The sequence below is a fragment of the Macrotis lagotis genome, chromosome 1 (genome assembly GCF_037893015.1).
Source record: "Macrotis lagotis isolate mMagLag1 chromosome 1, bilby.v1.9.chrom.fasta, whole genome shotgun sequence".
NCBI classification, from domain to species: domain Eukaryota; kingdom Metazoa; phylum Chordata; class Mammalia; order Peramelemorphia; family Peramelidae; genus Macrotis; species Macrotis lagotis.
Genome location: NC_133658.1, coordinates 725641245 through 725658210, shown reverse-complemented (window position 1 = coordinate 725658210; position 16966 = coordinate 725641245). Strand labels below are relative to the sequence as shown.

The following is a 16966-nucleotide window of genomic DNA, read 5'->3' as shown; positions in this document are numbered from 1 at the left end:
GACCACTTATTGGCTGTGACGTAGTCAATGGCACTTTCCCTTGGACGGTGGCAGAGAAGACTTTACTTCCCTCACCCTCCCTAGTAATGATGCCTGCAGTCACATGAGCTGGAAATTCTCCAGTCCACGTACTTGCATGGAAGAGCAGGTAACCTAAATCCCTGCCTACTTTTTCTGCTTTAACTTTCTCTAAGCTCAGAGATGGATGTTTCCTGTTCTGTTGGTAACCTTGTGAGTTAGACACTTCTGGAATCAGAGCTGACCAGTAGAAGGTGATTTCTTGCAACTGTGGAACTTCTTAGACAAGATGACCTCAGCTAGGAGGGTGTCTAGCCAAAAGATATGATATGTACTTTGAGTTGCTGATCAGAACCAAAGTGAATGTGGAATATTTATATTCAGCAATTCCACAAGACTCCCAGTACACTATAATAAAAGTGTTGGGTTGTAGTTTATGTTTTAATTATGTTAATGTGTATTTTGAGTCTTTTCTGTTATAAGGTGTGTGTGTGTGTGTGTGTGTGTGTGTGTGTGTGTGTGTGTGTGTGTATGTGCTGGGAGGAATAAATAGACATCCTATACCTGAAATCTATAACTTTTTACAATGAGAATCTATCTCTAAGTATTCCTTTTGGAGTGACAAGAAGAGAGAATAAAGACAAGAACAGGTGACAAGAATAGAGAAAGAGTTCTGGACTTGGAGTCAGGAAGACCTCAGTTCAAATCTGGTCTCAGACTTTTGTTAGCTATCCTTTTCTTTTTTTTTTGCCTTAGTTTCTTCAAATGTAAAGTGGGGAAAATAGCATCTACCTCTCAGGGTTCAAATCAAATTATATTTGTAAGGTGTTTTGCTCAGTGTCAGTCACATAAAAGGTGCTTAATATTTAAAATAAAATTTATTAAAATAAATAATAAATAAAAAGTATTTATCCCTTCACTAACTCTCCTTTCTCCCCCATCTCCCCTTTAGACTTGCACCAAATCTAAGGGACTTTAATCCCTTAATTTTTTTTTCTCCCAGGACTCTTAAATGGGGGACTAATAAGGGCAAGAAAGAGAAAGACTGAGCCCTGATCTGAAACTCCCTGAGGACTGAACACAGTCTTCATATGAAGATAGGAAGGAAAATATTTTCCTTTTATTTCCAAGAAAGGAAGTTAAATCTTTCCTCAGGGTTAATTTATTTCTTTTGAATTTTAAGATGAGAGGAGGCAACATGGGGAGGTGAAAAGAGTCCTCAGCTTAGAAGACCTGAGTTCAAATCTTAGCTTTGCTACTGATTAGCTGTGTGACCTTAGACAATTCACTTAACTTATCTGATTTTAGTTTCCTCATCTGTAAAATAAGAGAATTAAAAGAGGTCGTCTCTAAAGTTTCCTTCTAGCACTAAATTCATGACTAGGACTTAAACAACTAGAATTTCTCTTAATATTTTATGTGTTTCCTATGGTGATGAGGTAGGGTTGAACTTAGGTGGAGGTATGCAGTTACCTTGGCATAATTAGAGGAATTTAGAAGACATTTCTCCTGGTTCCTGTTCCTCTGCCTGAAAAATCTACTGCACCTGAGTACTAGTTTCCCTGAAAGTCCATCAGGGAGGGTAGGGGTTAAGACTTGACTTATTTTATATTTTCTTTTTAAATGCAAATGCCCTCAATAGAAGAGTAACTGAGATGTCACTAGTCATACATTAATCCCTTAATTTTTTTCTTCTTTTTTGTCCTCTTTTACTTAACCTTAGTGACTGAATGGGTGCTACCTCAGTCAAACTGTGACCTTGGAAAGACTAAGTTTCAAGAAATCAGCGTCTCCTGCTGCATCTTAGGCCATCTTCAGTCCTTCTGATTCATATCTGGTCCCTGGGCCAAGGTAGTTCTGGGGAAAAAAAAGTGAGGCTGATGACTCAGCACAACTCCCACTCCCCACTACTCAAATACAATTCACATGTATGTCATGGCATCACCTCCCTGATGTCATAGTCTTCTTTGAGAACAAAGGACCATCAAAAATTTTGACTAAGAAAGGGGAAGGGAAGAAATAAGCATTTCTCTAACATTGACTATGCACTTTACAAATATCCTCTTGTATCCTTACCACAACCCTGGGAGTTATTAATTTGCTTTTATTATCAGTAGTTATTATTTATTATAGAATTAAATTTATAAATATTATTTATTATATAGTGTATTATTAGTAGTAATTAGCTTATTTTTCCTGTAACAAGAAAAGTCCTTAGGACATTTAGATGCTTTGGAGAGGTAGGGAAGGAGGTGAATCCCAGATAAAGGACAAAGAATGGTGAGGTGGGCAGTCCCTGAAAAATAGTTTGCCTCCTCTGCAATCAGTTAGTTAAATGGGTCAGTTAACAGTGAAATTTCAGTCTCTAAAATCCTTTCCTTATTCAGCAAGATGTCTGGATGTGGAGGAAAGGGCTTTGGATTACACCAAAGGAGCTGAGGGTTAGAAGGGACTTAAGTTTAATCCCTTACCCAATGTAGAAAGCTCTTCTGATATATGATCATTCAGCATCTGCTTTAACACTTGTGGTGACAAGGAGTCACCTCTGTTTGTTCTACTGGTGGAAAGATTTCATTGATTTTCTTCATACTGAGCTGAAATCTGTCTCCCAGTAAGAACCCATTTGTCCTCCTTCTGTCATTTGAACAACAAACGAAGACAGTTATCTTGACCTCTCCTCCTCCCTGAACCTTTTTTTTTTCAGGCTATACACCTACTTTTCTAACTCTTCTTCATGTGGGTTCCAAAGTCTTGATGATCCTATTTGTCCTCTTATGGACACAGTCTAGTTTGTCAATGTCTCTCTTCAAATAAAATATTCAGAAATAAAAACAATACCCCCCAAAGTGGTCTTGTTAGAAAAGAAAAAAAGCAGTTGTGCTCTTAATTCCCTTTATCTAGATGTGTTGTTTTTCAGTCAATTTTGGTCATGTCCAACTAATCATGACTCCATTTGAATTTTTTTTGACAAATATTCTAGTGGTTTGCTGTTTCCTTCTCCAACTCATTTTATAGGTGAGGAAACTGAGACAAACAGCTTTAAGTGATTTGCTCAGGGTCACATAGAAAGAAAGTGTCTGTGGCCAGATTTTAACTCAGGAAGATAAGTTTTCCTGACTCCAGACCCAGCCCTCTATTCATTGTACCACCTAGCTGCCTAGATCTAGTCCTAGCAGTACAATTAATTTATTCTATTAAGCTAAGTGGCATACATTTATTTAATACATTATTAGCTATAGGGCAGCTAGGTAGGGCAGGATATAGTGCATCAGCCCTGGAGTCAGGAGGACCTGAGTTCAAATATGACCTCAGAGACTAACTAGCTGTGTGATTTTGGACGAATCATTTAAGCCTAATTACCTTACATCCAGGGTCATCTCCAGTCATCCTAATTCATATCTGGTCACTAGACCCTGATGGCTCTGGAGGAGAAAGTAAGTCTTAACACAGCACTCCCTCCCTCAAATCCAATTCACATGTTTGTCATGGCATCACTTCCCTGATGTCATGGTCTTCTTAGAGAACAAGGGACAAATGACAATAATATGTTAGCTATAGAAACAAAAAACTAACATCTTTAAGAAGTAATGATTATTGAGACATTCTAAGTCATTTATCAAGAGGTATCCTAATTAGAATCTGGACAAGACACAGCCATATCATTATATAAAAGACAGAGGAGAGCTTGACAGGCTTGGACTCTAGAAGAATCTGAGAGGGGACCTTGCTCCAGAAGAAACTCTACAGCTTAGTGTTGAGTGTGTGAAAACTGATTTCTGGATAAGACAAGTTTTCAAAACCAACCCAAACAGAGCTGCACTTGAAAGTCAATATTGCTGTTCCTAGTCAGCAGGAAAGAAGGGTCAATGTGGTCCTGAAAAAAATGGGGTTTTGACTACTTCAATACTATGACAATAAATCTGATATAGAGAAGATAAATGTAGCAAACAGGTCAAAAGAAAGAGTAGACAGAAAAAGCTGAATGCTTAGGACTGAAGTTTTATCACAATTAAGTTAGGGATATAATAAGCCATTGTATTTTGAAGATATGTCTGCTTTTATATTCTGTTGCATGGTTTCTAAATTTAAAAGTTATTAAACTAATTTGTTTTGTTATTGCAATATGTATTTTCATATAAACTAATAGCGATTATTATGAAGTGGTATGTTTCTGGTAATTTTTATTATCAGTCAGGAATGAGCATTTTATCGATGCATTCTTGAGAAACCTCTGACCAAATGCCTTAAGCTTTAGTCTGACATGAATTGGGTTCAATTCTATTTCTTTGACCTCCACCCAGAATTTCCTCTGGGTAACCCAGCATATAGTTTGATAATATCTTAAATCTATAACTCTACAGATAAAAGGTAAAATTCATTCCTCTCTGCCCTGGAGATGTGACACAGAACTAGGTAATGGGTGACAGAGCTGTCATATGGCATTCATTCATTCCTACTTCTAGTGCTCCTGCGGGATCTCCTGGAAATCTCTTTAGACTTTACTGTTCCTGGACTCTGAGCTGCATCCCTACAGTTCTTTGCATTATCCTCAGACCCTTCTAACTTCCTAAGCAGCTCTAGGCTGAAAAAATAATTCACTATAATTTTTTTTTTTTTATTTTCTCAAAATTTGACTTGGCAAAGTGGCTATTATAGAAGAGGTTTGTGGGAGTTGTTGCAAAGTCATCATCTTTAACTTTACCATCTTGGCTGCCCCTCCCATGTGCTTTCTAAAAAGTAACCCAATTCCTATAAGACTTGTACTGTCCAAATAATACATTCTCTGTGTCACAGATTTGTCTTTTCCTGTTCTACTTAAGCAACACTTTTTCCTGAACTATCCAGAATGCCGTCCTCCATCTAAAGAAGGCTAGATTCTGGAACCTTTTTTCTTTTTTAAATGTTATTATATTTTATTTTTTTTAATTACATACAATGATAGTTTTTAATATTCATCTTTTGTAAGGTTTTCAGTTCTATCCTCCCCACAACAGTGAGTAATCTGATATAGATTGTACATGTCTGAGACAGAGAAGATAAAAGTAGCAAATAGGTCAAGAGAAAGAGTAGATAGAAAAAGCTGAATGCTTAGGACTGAAGTTTTAGTCATGTTGTGAAAGAAGACTCAGAAAGAAAGGGGGAAAATCATAAAATAAAATAAAAATCATAAAATCAAAAAATCAGCCTCCACAGTTTTTCTCTGAATGTGGATAGCATTTTCCATTATCAATCTTTTAGGATTGTCCTTGATCAGCTGAGGGGAGTCCACCAGAGTTGATCATCGAACAATGTTTCTGTTAATGTGTTCATTGTTCTCCTGGTTCTGTTCAATTGACTCAGCATCAGTTCATGCAAGTCTTTTTTAGGTTTAGTAATGTCTTCCTAATCATGATTTCTTATAAAACAATAATACTCCATCACATTTATATACCGCAATTTGTTCAGTCATTCTCCAATTGATGGTCATTGGACAATTTCCAATTCTTTGCCACAATAAAAAGAGCTGCTATACATATTTTTGTACATGTGTGTCTTTTCCCCCTTTTTCATGATTTCTTTGAGATACAGACCTAGCAGTGGTATTGTTGGAATCCTCTTTTTTTTTTTCTAAGAGGGTGATAGTTTATCTGGGCATTCTCCCTTCTTTTTCTACAAGGAGAAGATCCCAGAACTCTTGAACCTAGGGTTATGAAAGTAGCAACAATGAGGCCAGTACTATCCAGGAAAATCCCCCCCCCCAAAAACAAGAAGTTGGATTCTAGAATTTTCAACACAGACTGGAAAATCTTCCTCTATCAAAGGGAGTGTGGTTATCTCTCCTCTCCTTTGTCTACATGGTTCCCATTTCCTGGTACCATCCTAATAGTCCCAGGAATTGGCTATAGTGCCTCTGAGATAACTTCATCCTGGCCCTTGAAGCCATCACTGAGGGAGTAAGCCTTGGGTAGAAGGGAACTATTATGTCCAATATCACTGACACCAACTGCTACCAACATTTTCATTTGCCAATGGACTATTCTATTCAGAGTGGTTGGGTGAGTTATTTTTAGTTCTTTTTTTTAAGTTCATCTATTTTATTATTTTTTAAATATTCACAATACACATATGTATATTTTTAAATTACAAAATTTCCTTTCACTCTTCCTTCCCACCTCCTCCTCTCAGGAGCAAACAGTCAAGTTAGCATTGTATATACATATTTTTGATAAACATGTATACAGATTAGTCATTTTTGGTATGAGGAATTAGGATTAAGGGAAAGAGAGTGTTCACTAGTTTCTGAAGGGTTGTTTTTTGTTTTGTTTTGTTTTTCTTCCTCTGGGTGGGGATAACGTTTTCCATAGCTGGTTTAATATAGTTGTCCTCTGAATTGCTGAGAGGAGCTGCTTCCATCATCAGGATGATCATCTCACAATGTTGTTAATGGGTACATTGTTCTCTTGGCTCTGTTCCCTTCGCTTAGCATCAGATCCTGCACATCATTCCATGCTTCTCTAGAGTTCTACGATTTATGTTTTTTTTAAGAACAATGATATTCCATAGTATTCATGTACCATAACTTCTTTAGCCATTCCCAAATTGATGGGCATTCCCTCAGTTTCTAATTCTTTGCCACTACAAAAAGAACTGCTATGAATATTTTGGAACATGGTGGACTTTTCCCATATTTTATGATATCTTCTGAATATAGATCTAGAAATGAAATTGCTGGGTCAAAGGGTACGAACAGTTTTATTGCTCTTTGGGTATAGTTCCATATTACTCTCCTGAAGGTTGGATCCATTCACAACTCCATCAGCTATGTGTGAATGTCCCAATCTACTCACAACTTCTCCAACATTGATCATTTTCCCTTTTTTTCATCCTGGCCAATCTGATAATGTGAGGTGATACCTCAGAGTTGTTTTAAATTCTCTAATCAATAATGATTTGGAGCATTTTTGCCTTTAGCTCTTTTATCTCAGTTATTTCCTCTAAAAAAATGAGGCATACAGAAACACTTGTTCTGCCTCCCTCTAAAAGTTGTAATAAAAATGAAATGAAACATTGTGGGTCAAAGTGCCCCGTGTGGAATTTTATGATATGTCATTCATACAACAATATTAAGCACTCTCAATGTGTCTAGGACTAAATTGTTGCCATGTGGATCAGAAAACAGGGGAAAGATGTCTTTATTCTCAAATGACTTACATTATATCAGGAAAGTCAAGGTATACAGACTTTAACAACTACAGAATAAACATAAAAGCATGATAATGGAATACAATCTATGTATTTGTGAAGGATAGAGTAAAGTTAGTCAAGGAAGGCTCCTTAGAAGGGGTTGAGTTCTGAATTGATTCTTGAAATAGTCAATATTTCTGGTATCTTAAGTAGTAATTTTTATCCCTACGTTTTAAATAGGATAGAGTCTTGGATTTGGGCCTAGATTACCTGACTCTGCTATTTCTCCTGCTGCAACCTTGGACATAGTTCTTTACCTTCTCAGGATCCCACTGTTTTCTTCTGTAAAAGGAAGGGGTTGGAATTCATAATCTCCCAATTCGGAAAATTTTGTCCTGAATTAAATTTGACAACTACTCTTACACTAAAGGCAATGTAGACTATTTTCACTGACTTTGCTGGGTATATTTTCAATGCAGAGCAATATGTATTCCTTTAATTTGACTTAAGCAGAGAGACATCCTTTGAATTAACAGAACCTCAAGTTTTAAATATTACACCATCCTGATCAGAAATGTACAGTATTGAATATCATATCATAAAGGAAGTCCTTTTCACACAAAAGTCTTTTAAAACTTCCAACTCCTATTTGGAGGATAACTGAAATTTTAGGCAAACACTATCTACATTGGGATCTAAGAATTGTATGAAAATGCAAAGTCATCGTGGAATCCACCCATTGTAAGTGCTTCCCTGAAATGGAACTGAGAAGTTATTTCAGAGAGCATCTTGGAGTCCATTAGATGGCTTAAAAGTAACTTTGTGATACTTACTCTTTCCTGCTCAAATCCATTTCTTATTAAAGGAAGCTCTTAGATGAATACATTAGACAGTTAAGTTTATAGAGTAGATTACTTGCCAATTATTTCTGTGCAAAGTTAGGAAACTTTGTCTCTTTTAAAATAAGGTTTAAATGGGAATAACTTTCTCTTTGCAAAATGAAATTTTCCATCTTAAATTCTACTAAATCAATGATCTAATGATGGGATAGAGTAAAGTTAGTCAAGGGAGGTTCTTTAGATGGGGTGGAGTTATGAGTTGATTCTTGGAACAGTCAGTGGTTTCTGGGATCCTAAATAATAATCTTTATCCAAATCTTTTAAATAGGATAGGATCCTGGATTGGCTCTGCTACTTCTCCAGTTATGATCCTAGCTTAGGATCACTATGGAAACCATTCTGTCTGTCACCTCATAGACATCTTTGACACTGTGGTATTAGAAAGTGAGGAAGCATAGCAGAGAGCTAGGGCTGGGGAGGCTGGTTGCCCTGGATATTATGGCACTTGCTATACAACAATCTTCGTTTATGGTGGTATGAGGGTTTCTTAATTGGACTAGGGCTTGTGACCTGGTTGATTGCTAATAACCACATTTTTAAACCAGTATGGAACAACAAATAAGCCAGTTTGGAACAAAGTTAAAAGATCAGACTCTAAATACTAAGGATGGCTGAACTTGCCTTGGGCTTTCAGATTCTTAAGGAGAATCCCTGGAAGATATTAGCCATTCCAATATTTTTCAAATGACAAATTTCATTTTATAATGCCTTGGAATTTACCTACTCTCTCAGATAATAGTTTTAAATAATCTGTATTATGACATGATAGTCAGTGTTGTGAAATATACATGTTTACAATTTAAAGACTAAAATTTTGGACTTATTAGACTTTAATTTTTCATAAATTAAGCTCTTAATATAAATTTGTTGAAGTGATGCATTCATTTCTTTTATTGTAAAATGCATATTATGCCCTCTGCTTAAGGGATTTGTGAATTCTTCAGTTAGGGTGGTCCTCAAATCAAATAATATTTGTAAAGTCCTTAGGTTAGACCCTGGTACATAATAGGTATTTAATAAATGATTGTTTTCCCCCCTTCCTCCTAGAGAAGCAGGACTTGCAGTCAGGAAGACCTCAATTCAAATCCTTCTCCAAGCCTTTACTAACCTAGTGATTTTAAGTAGATTCTTAACCTTTCTCAGCTTGTGTCCTCATCTATAAATGAGACAGTGATACTCCACAGAGTTGTTAGGTGGAGCAAATGAATTACATATGCAAAACATTTTGCCAACTTTAAAGCATTATTCAAATGTTAGTTGTGATGATGTAATGATGACATTGACTTTGAAGATATTTCCTCCACTGAGCTAGATCATAACTCATCCATAAACTTCATATCTGTATCTTCTATAAGTTTGCCATCCCAATGGATTGAGTATGTTTTCCTTACTTTCTTCTGATATCATTGAGTAATTAAATGGTACAGTGGATAAATTAGGCCTAGAGTCAGGAATATTTGAGTTCAAATTTGGCTGATTAGTTTATTAAGTGATCCAGGGCAAAATTACTTAATCTCTGTTTTCCTCAGTTTCCTCAATGGTAAAATATGGATAATAATAGCACCTATCTGTCAGGGTTGAGGAGTAAATGACATATTTGTTAAGCATTTAGTATAATGCCTGACAAATAATAGGCACTTAATAAATGCTTATTTCCTTCATTTTCCTCTCTTTCTCCCAAATAAGTCATCCATAACATAGCCTGGGGAAGTAGACAGTATTTATTACCTTGGTCTTTCCTATATCCATGGTCTGGTCTAACTCTTGAGTGAATACAGATTTCTTCCAAAAGGAGCTGTGATATTTTGAATCCTGAGATAGAAAGTACAATGTCAGTCACAAAGAGATCTGGAGAACTCCCACCATCCCTAAGTGAAGCTGTCTTCAACTTGGTCTCTGAGTTAGATCTCTATCATATTGCTATGAAGCCCACAGCTTCCTATTTTATGTCTTACCTGATGTTTAGGATTGGAGGGTTAGGTTTTCTTTTTTATTTCTGATGCTAGATTTTTCAAAGAACCTTGAATGATTTGGATACATGGATAGAAGACACATTATTGGTATATATATATATATATATATATATATATATATATATATATATATATATAAAAATATATATATATATATATTATATATTATATAGAGTGTTTGGATAATTAACTGATAGAGGGGCCATTTCTTTTCCTTTTAAAAAAATTCCTATTACCTGTAAAGAAAACTTTTAACATTCATTTTTTTATAAAAAAAATTTGAGTTCCAAATTTTTCTCCTTTCTTTTTTTCTCCTTCCTCCTCCCTAAGATAATAAGCAATTTGATATTGGTTATATATGTACAAATGTGTAAAACATATTTCTGTAATAGATATGCTGTGAAAGAAGAAACAGAACAAAAAGAAAAACTATGGGAAAAAAAGTGAAATTAGTATGCTTTGATCTACATTCAGACTCCATCAGTTCTTTCTCTAGTTGTGGATAGCATTTTCCATCATTAGTCTTTTGGAAGTGTTTTGGATTACTTTGTTGCAGAGAAGAGCCAAATCAATCATAGTTGATAATCACAAGTCATTGCTGTTGTTGTGTACAATGTTCTCCTATTTCTGCTCATTTCATTCAGCATTAGTGCAAATAATCTTATAAATGATATAAAAATTAGGCTTTTTGGCTATCTTCCTATGCATCCTTCTTATAGCACAATAGTGTTCCATTACATTCATATACCAGAACTTGTTCAGCCATTCCCAAATAGATGGACATTAGAGGGATTATTTCAAATTGCTTTTTCTCTAACTGAGTCACAAGAGACAGTTTTAGTGTTAAGGAAAAGAAGAGCAGGGCCAATAGATCAGTTCAGTCTACGAGTAATCTGGTCACTGGATCTAGGAGGAGAAAGTGAGGTTGGTGACTTTGTAACCCTACCGTACTTATATCCAATTCACTTGCATGTCATAGCATCATCTTCCTGATGTCATGACCCTCTTTAAAGGACAAACAGAAACAGAAGTAATCAGCACATATTTCCAAATTCTGTGCTAAAAAAACAAAGGCAAAAATATCACCCTTACCCTCAAGGAGCTTACATTTGGATGGTACGGAAAACTTGTAAACAGCAACGACATAGGTACAAGAGCTACATAGGACAAGGACATGGTAACTTCAGATAGGAAGGCATTAAACAGTAGCAAGACTAGAAAAGATCCTATACCTGCACAAGATGGGATCTGAGTTGAATGTTAAAGGAAGCCAGAGAAACTTAGGGGCCAAAGCAAGGAGGGAGAGCATTTCAGGTATGGGGAGATGGAGTTGAGATATGTCAAGAGGGCCAGTGTAGAGAACATAGAAGAGGGAGAAGTCCCACAGGTAGCATATGGATTGTCCTTGTGTAGCTCATAGGGAGACAGAATTGACTCCTTTTTATCCCTTTTCTCTTCCCACTCTTCTCCAAGGAAAGTTTTCATTCCCACCAGGAGTTGAAAAAGAAAGCCAGGGACATAGACCATTCTGCTCTTCTCAGACAAATTATAGCTATCTGCTCCCTTAAATATTGTTCACTTAAGGGATATGAATTAGTTCAAGCTAGCTTCTGTTCACTTGATCATTTCTGGGAGGAAGAAGGATCCCCAGGATCTATTTCCCTTTCCCATCAAATACCAGTTCCACAATGAACACACATAGCTAATAGCAAAGAAGAAACTCATTTATCTAAATTATAGCAGAGAAGATACATACATACATATATATATATATATATATATATATATATATATATGAGAATATATACCATATAATATAGGATAAAGGAGATCTTTCATTGGGTAACAGCTTAATCAAAAGACCATTCTGTATCTCACTCAAAGGGAAACTCCCTGAAGTCTCTAGAGTAACAAGTTGGATACAGGGATATAATGGAGTGTACTAGCTCTTCTAATATATTTGTTCCCAGAGACTTTTCCTTCAGCAACCTGAATTAAGGTTATCCTTGTGAATCTTTTCTCTTAAAGCTGGAAGCCAGAAGCATCTGAAGTGACTTAACACTTGAAGTCAAGAAGACTCGATACTCAATGAGTCCCCAAAGGAAACTGGCCTGATGAATCCTGAAATGGGAGACTGGCTGAGAACTGATGGGCTCTCATCCCTATTCCTTCAGCAGGGCAGAACATTCATTTCTACCACTAAGGAGAAGGGCCCATACCCATGGACTTTGGAACAGGAGCTACACATATATAGGAAGAAAATGTAAGATTACCAGAAAGGGATCAAGTTTTAAAGTAATTGAAGTACAAATCAGAAGACTTTATATTTAATTTTGGGGTTAAAAGGAAGTCACTGGATCTTCATAAATTTTAAGTGGTTCCTTCCCTTTACCATTCTGGAGTTTATTGAGTAGGAGGCTATTCAGAACTGTAATCCTGGTGAACAGGGCTTAGAGAAAAAGTCTAGGAATAGATTGAGAGTGAGGACAGAGTATCTAGAAGGGCCTGGCTAGTGTTTAAAAGCTGGGTAAAGACATTCGGGACATCCTTCCACTTCACATGCCCATGTTTACTCAAGTTCAGCCATATACTTGAATGGACTGCATGGCCATTATAAGACTATCAGGGACATGACATTCTTACCATTGCCAAGAGGAAGAGGTCTCCAGTGGCCAGAAGCAGATTCGGCATCAGATCAGTGCTGGGGAACAACCCCTTCCAACCATCTGCTCTAGTCAATAGAGTTGCAATAGAGTGGCTTAAATGACCTAGGAATTGAGATGGGGAAGGAATGAGGCAGCATTGAAGTCAGTGGAAGGAATTACTCAGCAGGAATCATATTTCTCATCAGTTGCCAGATCTTCCAGAAGTAATTAGCTTGGGGCTTTATCTACCATTTTAGAGGCGTAGTTTAGTGCTGATGATCTGATCATAGCCTGCCACTGCTTTTTCCCAGGCTATTGAAAAAAGCTTTGGCACAGGGAGAACTCAGTGTGATTTAACAGCTTGGATGCTTATACATGGCCTTGTACTCCAAAGAATTTTTCTTCTAAATTGTGTAGGATTCCTTCCAACTTTTATCCAATATCCTTGCAAACTATTTGTCCCCTTGCAAAATGGGGACATGCTTTGGACATGATGTCTAAAAATTCTTGGCAGCACCTCCCACATCTTTATTCTTCTCCAGCCTCCACTCTTAACTCTCAGTATTTTGTCATGCCATGGCAGCCCCTAAGGACCCTTCCTCTGTTTGACTGTTCGGTTTTTTTTTAATTTGTGTCTAACTCTTTGTGACTCAATTTGGGGGTTTTCTTAGTAGAGATATTGGATTAGTTTGCCATTTCATTTTCCAGCTCATTTTCCAGATAAGGAAACTGAGGCATACAAGGTTAAATGATTTTGTCCAGTGTCACACAGCTAGAAAGTGTCTGAGGTCAGATTTGAATTCAAGTCTTTTTGACTCCAGGCCTGATAATCTATCTACTGTGACACCTAGCTAAACAGCTAGGTTGATGAGGTTCCTCTGAAAACCTTTATTTTTAAAAAGGTACCCAAGCCAGTAATGTCTCCATTCCTCTTTAAAGTTTCTCCATCTCTTTCTCCAACAAGTTCCTTTTATTTATTATCATTCTTTATTAGAATATAAGGTCCTTGAGCGCAGGGACTATCTGTTTAATAAATACTTGACTCCCTCCACTAGAATAAGCATGAACTCTAGAACCTCTCCTTAGCTACTCTGTCAATAGAAAATTTACAGGAAAGAAGATAATATCTTCCCAAAGAGGAGTACTCTGGAAAAGAAGAATATGGTGATCTTAGGCAAATCTCAAAAAGGCTAAGGTCTTGGAGCCGAGAAGCAACTGAAGAGAGTGACCTGATCAATGACAAATCTATGGCAAATTTTCAACGAGTTGTATTTTGATGAGGGAGGAGAACAAATAAACATGCATTAAACACCTACTATGTTCTGGATTCTGTGCTAAATGAGTTACAAAGATTTCAGTTGATTCTCAAAATAACCCTTTGAGGTAGGTGCTATTATTATCTTTTTTGGACAATTGAAGAAACTGAGGCAGGCATAAGTTAAATGACACACACCTAGGAATAGTTTGAGGTTGGATTTGAACTCAAGTCTTCCTGACTTCAAGCTCAGTCTATCTATTGTGACACCTCTGTGCTGCCTCTAACAACACCTGTTTAAGCCTATTCTCCCAAATGTGTCTGTGTCAGAGATTTTGGTGTCCTGAATGTCAGAGGTTATTGGACCTTGACCTAACCTCTCTAGGTCTCAGTTTTTTAAATCTACAAAATAAAGGAGTTGGATTGGATTAGTTTTAAAGTATCTTCTATATCTAGTAAAGAATAGAGTAGTATAAAATCTGTTACCCTTTGGTAACCTTGGATGACTTTGCTCTGAAATTACCTCCCATTAATAATAATAACATGCAAATAATATAAATATATATGCATATATATGTATATATTTCATTTGTACATCATTTCCCTCTTCAGAAGGTGAGCTCCTTGAGGGCAGGATTTGTGTTTTTATTCTTTGTATCCTCTGTGCTTAGCAAAGTGTTCTGGCACATATACAAATATGTGTGTGTATATATATATATATATACACATATATATATATATATATATATACATATATATATACATAAATGTACATGCATATGTATATATACACACATATGCATCCACACATATATGTGTGTATGTGTATATATACATCTTTATCTCTAGCTATACACACATATAATGTATATACTAAGAGAGAAAGAGTGGGGGGGAGGGAGAGAGAGAGAGAGAGAGAGAGAGAGAGAGAGAGATAGGAGAGGGAGAGAATACACTTGAATGTTGACTGATTATCTAGTGTGGTTTCTGATGGAGAAATTTCCTTGACTTCACCCTCAGGTATGGAGGTGGGAAGAATGAAGTAGAAATTTAATTAATGGATTGAATTGCTTCTCTAAATACACCATTATATCATCTAAAAAGAGTGATAGTTTTATTTCCTCAATGCCTATACTACTTTCTTTAATTTCTTTTTCTTTTCTAAAGCTAATAATTCTAGCACAACACTGAATATTAGTGGTAATAGCAGTCACCCTTGATTTACTCCTAATATTACTGAGAAACCTTCTAGCTAAGAATTCTCTCTTTGATAAAAACTGGTGGGAAAATTGGAAGTTAGTATGGTAGAAATTTGGATTAGACCAACACCTCACACCCTATGCCATGATATGATCAAAATGGATACAGGATCTAGACATATAAAACAATATTATAAGCAAACCAGAAGATCAAGGAGTAGTCTACCTGTCAGATCTATGGAAAGGGAAGCAGTTTATGACCAAGGAAGAGATGGAGAACATCATTAAAAATAAGCTAGTCAATTCTGATTACATTAAATTAAAAAGGTTTTGCACAGACAAAACCATTGTAACCAAGATCAAAAGAAATGTAGTAAATTGGGAAACAATTTTTATGACTAGTATTTCTGACAAAGGACTCATTTTTTAAAAAAAGAAAAGCCATTCCCCAATTGACAAATGGTCAAAGGATATGCAAAGGCAATTTACAGATGAGGAAATCAAAGAGATCCATAGTCATATGAAAATTGCTCTAAATCATTACTTATTAGAGAAATGCAAATTAAAACATCTCTGAGGTACCACCTCACACTTCTCAGACTGGCCAATATGACCAGAAAGGACGATGATCAATGTTGGAAGGGATGTGGGATATCTGGGACACTAATACATTGTTGGTGGAGCTGTGAACTCATCCAACCTTTCTGGAGAGCAATTTGGGATTATGCCCAAAGGTCAACAAAAATGTGCATACCCTTTGATCCAGCAATACCACTACTGGGTCTATACCCTGAAGAGATTATAAAAAAGGGTAAGAAACATCACTTGTACAGAAATATTTATAGCAGCCCTGTTTATGTTGGCAAAAAATTGGAAATTAAGTGAATGTCCTTCAATTGGGGAATGGCTTAACAAACTGTGGTATATGTATGTCATGAAACACTATTGTTCTATTAGAAACCAGGAAGGGGAAATGTAGGCCAAGATGGAGGAGAGAAGACAGGCACAGTTCTAAAGTCTCCTGATCTCTTCCCCATCTATCACATGAAACAAACCTCTTAAAAGAAATCTGAACCAGGAAACCCAGAAAGAAAAGCCAAGAGAGGAAAATCTACCTCAGGATTCGTCTCCCGCAGCAGCCTTGGCTGAGTACCAGCAGGTGAGTCTGAGCTCCCAGGGAAGATCAGCCAGACCAACAGCTGAATCGGAACCAGGAGTCTGAGGGCCCGAGAGCCGGACCTGCTGGATCAGCGGTGGGGCTGGATGAAAGGAGCTTGGGTCCGTGGGGAAGCAGAGGCGCTGGTGTTGGGGCTGTCCCCCTGGAGCTTGGGGAAGGGGCCGCGGGGAGAGGTCTGGTGCAGGACAGCTGTGGACACCATCCCTGGGCTCCTCAGGTCTGAGAAACTCTGAGCCCACGCCTCCATTGCACTGAGGCCTCTTCTCAAACAAATGCAAATTATTTCTGCCTCAGGCCCAGGTGTGTGAGCAAAAGAACCAGCCCAGCTGAGGAATCACCTCAGGCCAGGGTAAAGCCCACCATTGATTGAAGGCAAAAGAATTCAATAGCTCCAATTCCCTCCCTCAAACAAAGGGAGAAGGCCTCTCAACCAAGGTCACAGACACCCCAGAGAGGGCTACCAGCTCCTCTACTGGCCAGCCAGAGAAACTGCACTCAGCAAAGCCTTTAGAGATCCCAAGCCCAGGTGAACCAGCCCCACCCAACTCAAGGTCTTAGCATAATGAAGAAGGGTCAGCGGAAAGGTGGATCCATAGAAAAATTCCTGGAAGGGAAAGACCCCAACCCAGAGAGACC

At 37.2% G+C, this 16966-nt stretch overlaps 1 long non-coding RNA gene across 1 annotated transcript; it reads left to right on the top strand.

Moving 5' to 3' along the window:
- The first annotated feature begins 8490 nt into the window (after positions 1-8490).
- Positions 8491-12321, top strand: LOC141523710 (uncharacterized). The gene is made up of 2 exons (XR_012478567.1): positions 8491-8555; positions 12083-12321. It is a non-coding gene; the product is annotated as an uncharacterized LOC141523710 (long non-coding RNA).
- The last annotated feature ends 4645 nt before the right edge of the window (positions 12322-16966 follow it).